We start from the raw sequence: 4,803 nt of genomic DNA, 5'->3' as shown, positions 1-4,803 counted from the left end.
CACATAACTTCAGCATACGGACTGAAGTAGCAAAGACAATCACGCAAAACTTCAGCATTTTAGTAGCCGGGCATGAAGTTCAGCTCTAGAACTGAAGTTTTTGTTTTGTAACTAACAAACTTCAGCTCTAGAGCTGAAGTTATCAAACTATGTGCACCTGGCAATTTTAGGTATTTCTCGTTTGCCAACAAATTTCTCGTCTGCCAACAAAATATGAAAATATTCATAAAACTACTACAAGAAGATGAATACAGATACTATCTGACTTTAATTAGCTTACTTCAAAGGATAACACGCAGTAGTCAGAAGCTGGAGGGAAGAAAATTAATGCCAATAAATTACCATATGCACAGTTGCAGCAACTACAGAAAGTAACCTATCGTAGAAAGCAATTATTAAAGACAACACTTCAGCTTTAGAGCTGAAGTTTTTGTGTTGTAACTGGGAAACTTCAGCTCTAGGAGCTGAAGTTTTTGTGTTGTAACCGGGAAACTTCAGCTCTAGAGCTGAAGTTTTTGTAAGCTTGGATAAAATTCTCCTCTTTGGGTTACCGAATTCAGTAATTTCACATGCGCAATAGATTTTTTTTCTCAAGTAATTAGGAAAGTTCTTTTCATTCTTTTATCAAACATCAATTGACATAATCTGATAGACGATTCATTGGACAGATTTAAATGAACGAAATTCGTAAAAACGTATAGAAAGCTTATTTGAACGTTCATGAAAGACCAGTCGCACAATTTTTATAAATGACGTCAACATTTAGTTAAGAAAGAACATGAACTAGATCAAGAACATAGCCAAGAACACTGGACTTGCAGGAGGAGAAGAAGGAGGAGAAGAAGGAGAAGAAAGGGAGCTGAAGTTATTTAAGAAGTGGGTACAAGTTAAAAGTTTTAAAAAAAATGGGTATAGGTTCCCGTGCAATTTTTACCAAATTTCATGTTGAAACCTACCCATAATCTGTGTAGTTAACTCACAGTAAGGTAGGAATTACTTACCTTCAATAACCAGGTTGAAAGCTCTCCTTTTTGGAGCTCTAGAATCGTCCGAGTGTGGAAACACTACAAAAAAATAGCCTATTTGCGGGGGTATTTTCACGTTTTGCGGCGGTCAGGGACCCCCGCTATTTGACATTGCGGCGGTCTTCAAAACCCCAGCTGTAAGATTCGCCACAATCATTTTGTGGCAGTTTTTTAAAGCCCGCCGTAACCATTTAACGGAGGTTATTTTTCGGCGGTTTAACTCCCACAAATTAAATTTTTAATCAATGTGCAACTTGTAACGGGGGGTAAAACCGCCGCAAAATAGTCATCCTGCGGCGGTTTCAACCTCCGCAATATATTTTCGAAATATGAGAAATTCTATTTTCGCGGCAGCTTTAACCCCCTCAATTTGTTTATTTAATGGCAGTTGTAACCTCCCCTATTCCATGAAGACCTTTTTTTTGGGGAGGGGGGGGGGGGGGGGGTAGGAGAGGAATTATGAGGATACCTATTTTTCTAATACAATATTTTAATTATATTAAATAAATTTTAAGAGACATTAACATAATACTAAAGATGCATAAATGTTAAGTAACATCCACATATTATAGAATCATAAGTAGATAGTATTGTCATTAATCTCAAAAACTAAACTTAAAAACAAAATATCTAGTTCAACCATTCAAGTAAAGTATCATACTTAATCATCTACTACATTTGCAAAGAAATTCAATGATTTTCATTAAGATTACTATCAATAGATGATCCTCTTACGCCCATAGGTGAAATGGATCCGCTAGCTGCATCACTTGGCTGCAAAGAAATAAAAAGCATTTAAAGTTTTTTTCTTTTAGTTTTTCAAATTAAAAAACTACATATAGCTAGATTTTATTTACCGCTGCCGAAGGAGAAACGAAAATCCCAGCAAACTGTTCAGGTATTGTCCCTTCTTTCATAATCATATATGTCTTGAAAGCATTCATCATTTGGAGGTGTGCAGTCATCATTTGAGCATAGTTCTCTTGGCTTTGATTGTGAGCATTTACAATCTGATTGTACTTCTCTTGGCTTTGATTGTGAGCATTTACAATCTGATTGTACTTCTCTTCGCATTTGGACGAACATGAACCATTATCACAACTAGAAGAATTTATACCTCCAAAATGACGTCTTGTTTGTCTAAAAACTTTACTCGGGATAGCTCCTAACCCAAGCACCTTACCCTTCCAGAATGCTCTTTTCCTAGCACCTTACCAACGGCATCATTTGGTGAAACTTCAGACTCATCTGTGGCGCTTTGACTTACAACTAGCTCAATTTTTTCCTGAATATAAGATACACAACAGCTAATGAGTTCTTTTATGTTTCAGCACACAAAAGAATGCAGCAAGCATAATCTAAGAAACAATAATTAGATTTTAATGATTGCATTTGGCAACAATTTCTGAATCTAGTTGAAGACAGGTATATTTGGAGGAAAACAATTTCTGAAAATTCCATTTCTTTTACATAATAATTCCTGCAAAATTCTGGTGCCTTTCCAATACCAGTAACCATTATAAAGAAATCATTGCAGATAAATTTTAATGACTGCATTTGGCAACAAGAAGCAGACATAGAAGTACAGTAGAACAGAGTACATACACTATAATCATGTCAAGCAAACTAACAATTACCTTATTCTTCTTGTTTCTGAACATATCTTTATTCCCTACTGTCATTTCCGGTTTAAATCAAGAAGGGCTTTCTTTAATGTCATGGCTTTCCACTTTTAACTCTTCCTCTTCTGTTACATCCTTCTCTTCATGGAATCCAAGTCATGAAAATCCATGCAAATGGGCTCATGTTACTATACTCAGGCACCATCTGAGAAACCTATGTGAAAAGGGTGAAATTGTAGCGACTCCCTGTGGTTGCTACAGGCTTCATGATGCAGTTGCCGAAATTATTATTCCCTATTCCAGCCCCAGTGCTTGCACTAGTTCTGATTCTTTCTCCACTTTTAGCCTTAGTTCTAGCTGCAGCTCTGGCTCTATCTCAAGTTCTGACACTAGTCCTAGGCCAAAGAAAAAGGGAAGGAAGAGGAAGCAGAAGAAGGAATCAATGAAGTAGGGAGCTGGTACAAGAAAGAAGTAGGAGAAATTTGTGCAGGACACGTAAGAAATGGAGCAACGGCACTTAGCTACAACTTACTACAACTTAGGTTCAAGTAATATATCAACTACAAAGGCAACGGCAGAATGTAATTCCACAAAACACGTACCTTAATATGTTGAATAACTGCAGCTAAAAATGCAAGAACGCAAAAACCATAAACTAATCCTGCTGGCTATAAAGATTGCAACTACAGACCCCAAAAGGCAATAATATTATAGTAAATTCTGAAACAACTACTTCTACTATTCCACAAGAGAAACCAAACAACTTACTACTATTCATAGTACTAATACTGCTACGCCACTTGAAACAGTTTAACAATCAGTTGAAAGATTGAAATCTTATTAACTTGATGTTAGGATGAAGCTTTTAACAAGTAGAAACTTACACATATTTCTCTTGCTGCTTCATTAACATATGACCCATCTTCCTTCTTATGAGTAGCAAGATAGAGTTGCCTCGTCCAGGGTTTTGTCCAGATTCAGCCATCTATAAATAAAAAATCAAGTCAGAATAACTTGACTAAATAGGAACAGTTTGCAAGTTAATTAAGTAAAACATATTGNAAGTTTAATTAAAGTAAAACATATTGAATTAACATTTATCACCATTTCAGCTCTTCTTCTGGAGTTTGGTTTGGAACCACCAGTGTGTGCAACAGTTTGTTTCTTCCGAATTTCAGCATTTCTTTTACTCATTTCCTCATAAAAATACACATAACTCAAATATACAAATAAAAAAGTATATAATTACACATACTAATTGAAGCATTCAAATAAATACCATTGTCTTTTCATTAAAATGGTAAGCAACATAAGAAGTCCATTGATCCCGTGGAATCCCTGATGCTTTGGTCTTAAGTGGGTCATTGAACTCATACCACAACCTTTGCCTTCCTGAACTCCACTTCTTTCCAATAGAACTATAAACATATGCTCGTGCATTTAACTCAGTTGTCTTAAAACAGAATCGTGGCTACAGGAATAAAACTTCTGTTAGCTAATTTATTACATACAAATATACAGTCTAACGACATAAAACAGAGTTACAACAATAAGAAAATAGAGCTTATATCTTTATAATTTGATCAAAGCAACAATTGAAGTATGACTTAGGTAAATCTGGCCATTTGTTGAAGTGAATTGGAAATAAGGAGCAGTCGGTTGCTAAAATTCCACAAAAGCCTGCAAGAACACCTTGCCCTTCTCCAATTGGCTGATCCATATCATCAAATTCAACCACAATACATTTTCCGTCGGATAAATACATCATATCCTTAACCTTTACTTTGAGTTTCTTGGTAGCTCCTTGCGAATCTTTAAAAATAAACATCAAGTTAAAAGATCGAACTAACTTTTGTAGAAACTGATAAAAAGCTAAAAAGTTGTCTTGTATTCAATACAGCATGCAACATCATTCTGGCAATTTGAATATTTCTTTTAGTTTCTGTATTTGTGGATACATTTCATTATCAATGGTACATGCCACCATATAGTTTGCTTTATTGAGAAATAGATATGATCTACTTAATTTCTGCTAGAAATGAAAGGTGTATTATCTAAAATTTTCAAGATTAGAAGTACTGAAACATAAACTAGAAAGGGACAAATCATTTCTGGTGGGACATTGAAATCGTTCTGCAAGATAATTTATAGGCCCA

General features: G+C 35.3%; 1 long non-coding RNA gene across 3 annotated transcripts; it reads right to left on the bottom strand.

Moving 5' to 3' along the window:
- Positions 1-1,573: 1,573 nt before the first annotated feature.
- On the bottom strand, positions 1,574-4,498 carry LOC109205331. Of its 3 annotated transcripts, none has more exons than XR_002064649.1 (5): positions 3,927-4,498; positions 3,752-3,844; positions 3,532-3,632; positions 1,883-2,310; positions 1,574-1,799 (listed from the first exon to the last, which is right to left on the bottom strand). It is a non-coding gene; the product is annotated as an uncharacterized LOC109205331 (long non-coding RNA). The 3 variants fall into 3 exon arrangements; XR_002064650.1 differs by having other exon boundaries at positions 3,752-4,118; positions 4,255-4,498; XR_002064648.1 differs by having other exon boundaries at positions 3,752-4,498.
- Between the last annotated feature and the right edge of the window lie 305 nt (positions 4,499-4,803).

Source organism: Nicotiana attenuata, unplaced genomic scaffold (assembly GCF_001879085.1).
Source record: "Nicotiana attenuata strain UT unplaced genomic scaffold, NIATTr2, whole genome shotgun sequence".
In the NCBI taxonomy this organism is placed as follows: domain Eukaryota; kingdom Viridiplantae; phylum Streptophyta; class Magnoliopsida; order Solanales; family Solanaceae; genus Nicotiana; species Nicotiana attenuata.
Note: the sequence above shows the minus strand (reverse complement) of the source record. Positions and strands in the feature narration are given on the sequence as shown.